Source organism: Haemaphysalis longicornis, unplaced genomic scaffold (genome assembly GCF_048455015.1).
Source record: "Haemaphysalis longicornis isolate Haplotype H1 unplaced genomic scaffold, Haemaphysalis longicornis Haplotype H1 scaffold_1, whole genome shotgun sequence".
Taxonomy (NCBI): domain Eukaryota; kingdom Metazoa; phylum Arthropoda; class Arachnida; order Ixodida; family Ixodidae; genus Haemaphysalis; species Haemaphysalis longicornis.
The window spans coordinates 273,894,709-273,896,774 of NW_027526203.1; the positions used below are offsets into that span (position 1 = coordinate 273,894,709).

At 44.5% G+C, this 2,066-nt stretch overlaps 1 non-coding gene across 1 annotated transcript; it reads right to left on the reverse strand.

The window, feature by feature from the left end:
• Positions 1–587: 587 nt before the first annotated feature.
• On the reverse strand, positions 588–665 carry Trnaa-ggc (transfer RNA alanine (anticodon GGC)). Its single transcript has one exon. It is a non-coding gene; the product is annotated as a tRNA-Ala (tRNA).
• Between the last annotated feature and the right edge of the window lie 1,401 nt (positions 666–2,066).

Below are 2,066 nucleotides of genomic sequence, written 5' to 3' on the forward strand. Positions count from 1 at the left end.
ACTTTCGTTTTAGTTTCTACTTCTCTGAGCCATAAAGCAGCAACTGTCGAAACACTGAGCAAATGTCGGTTGCAAACAGCCACCTGGCGGTAGTATTTTTGACCTACGTCCACACTTTGCTCTGTACACTGTATGTATGTATGTATGTATGTATGTATGTATGTATGTATGTATGTATGTATGTATGTATGTATGTATGTATGTATGCATGTATGTATACACATGTGTATATACATACACATACACATATATATATGTATGTGTATATATGTATGCATAATAAATATATATATTTATTTTAGTGTCGAGAAAAAAGTTTCCAATGGTCCAGAAGAAATATGAAAAAGTAGAGTCAGACGCACGTTTCAACCAGTCTTCACCGGAGGTCCTCCAGTCTAAACGTTAGTAAACCTTTTTGTTTTTGTTTTTTGAGACGTGCCGTCGGACTCTGCTTTACGATATATATATATATATATATATAAGGTTTGGCAGTCAATAAAACCTCGGAGAGCAAAGGGGAGAATGTGGTAGGTCACTGAAACAGATAAAGAATTTGGAAAGAAGACCTAAAGAAAGTGGAGAAAAATTGCCCGCCGTCTGGGATCCGAACCCACGACCTCCAGAATGCCGGTCTGGTGCGATGACCACTACGCTACCGGCGGGGCTATTTTACCCTCCACTTTCTGGGGTATTTATGTTAAAGTATTTTTTGTTTCCAGCGCTTGGGGGTGGTAACCAGTGCCACTCGGACTACTCGGGGTGAAGGGGACCTTCTTTTTAACCCCCGGGGCGTGACTCGAGAGTCTACGACACGTCGAGAGTGGTCGACCAGTGTTGAACCCTCTTAAGCTCCCTATGGCCGAGTGGCGCTGGCTACCACCCCCAAGCGCAGGAAACAAAAATACCTTAACAAAAATACCCCAGAAAGTGAAGGGGAAAATAGCCCAGCCGGTAGCGTAGTGGTAATCGCACCAGACTGGTATTCTGGAGGTCGTGGGTTGGGATCCCACCCAGCGGGCATTTTTTGTCCACTTTCTTTCTGTCTTTCCAAATTCTTTATCTGTTTCAATGACCAACCACATTCTCCCCTTTGCCTTCCGAGGTTTTCTTGACTGCCAACCCTTATTTCTGTCTCATTTTCAACGAGCCCCTCATTTCCTATTCTGATTCTCTATAAATATATATATATATATAGAAATAAGGGTTGGCAATTATGAACGCCAGGGAAGGCAAATGGGATAATTTTGCATGGCATCTATTCTACCCGAAACAGATCTAGTTTTCTGTAAATGATTGATAGATAGAAAGTGGACAAAAACATGACCGCCGGGTGGGATCCGAACCCATGACCTCCAGAGTACGGGTCTTATGCGATAACCACTCCGCTACCGGCGGTGCGAGAGAGAGAGAGAGAGAGAGAGAGAGAGAGAGAGAGAGAGAGAGAGAGAGAGAGAGAGAGTACGATGAAATTGAGACAGTGGTGTGCAAACAAGAGACAAAATTTTTCGAAAGGGAGCGGCAGCAGTCCGGTGCCAACGTTCAGGCAAACATACACGTTTTCGTCGGAGCATTAACGCCCATCATTGGGACTCTTCGTATAGGGATATCTCCTGATTTAGAGAAAATGAGTGCGAGAGAGAGGGGTTGGTGAGAGGGAGGCAAGTGTGATATCAGGAGATCGGTTACACTAGCGCATTAGGGGTGCCCTGTAGGCCTCTGGTCATTTATTTAGATTGTGGGCTGATTAACAAAGTTATTTTGATTTACTTTGACCTGCGGATCATATCCTCGCAACCCACTACGTATCTTGGTGAATGCCCGGCCTTAAAGGCGCCGCTTTCACTGGCGCACCTCTTTTGAAGCCCCTTTCGGCTGGAAGGGACACCACCTTTGCAAAAAAACACTTCTAGTGTTGGCGCCTGCATGATGACGAAGTACATCAGGGCTAGAAACTTTTCCAACTACCAGAACTAGTGCCAAGTTTTATGCATGAAAATGTCGGTCAACTCGACAGAAACCTTGGGCCCATTTCGTGCAAAACTTCGGTATATGAGCAACAGTTTCAG